Source organism: Solanum tuberosum, unplaced genomic scaffold (assembly GCF_000226075.1).
Source record: "Solanum tuberosum cultivar DM 1-3 516 R44 unplaced genomic scaffold, SolTub_3.0 scf00756, whole genome shotgun sequence".
Classification (NCBI taxonomy): domain Eukaryota; kingdom Viridiplantae; phylum Streptophyta; class Magnoliopsida; order Solanales; family Solanaceae; genus Solanum; species Solanum tuberosum.
The window spans coordinates 103,065-103,637 of NW_006239679.1; positions in this window are offsets into that span (position 1 = coordinate 103,065).

Sequence of the window (573 nt, forward strand, 5' to 3'; positions counted from 1 at the left end):
ACTCCTCAAAAGGACTTAAAGGACTTTCTTAGAATGTTCGAAAGAATTCTCAAAAACTAACTCTTAACAATACCTTGAATTTGAATTATGGATTCAAGGTTGTGATTTATGATAGGAAAGATCTCATGATGTTTAGGATTGATTTTAGATAGTTAAACATGAGAAACGGTTGAAAAACACTGTCTAGGAAGCAAGTTCGCGACGCAGAGTTGCATTAAAATCTTTGGTCGCGAAATAAAATTTTGAGACAGAGGAGTCCGCGTCCTAACCGCGACGCGGAGAAAATTTTTGATCACTGGGGGAGCAAGTCCGCGACGTGAATTTGGATGCCAAAATCTGCTCGACTTTTCCTTCTTTGTTTTCTAACCCCAACTCGCCTAAATTCAATTCTCTTTCTCAATCCCTCTTTAGACTTAGATACCCAGCACATGAACACAAAAACCTACTCATAAATAACTCTAAAATCGACATGATTTCATCAAGAACTCAATAATCTCATCAAAACTCAAGAACTAAAGCCAATTTCAAGAACATAATTCAAGAACATCATACTTTCAACTTTCTAGAACGAAC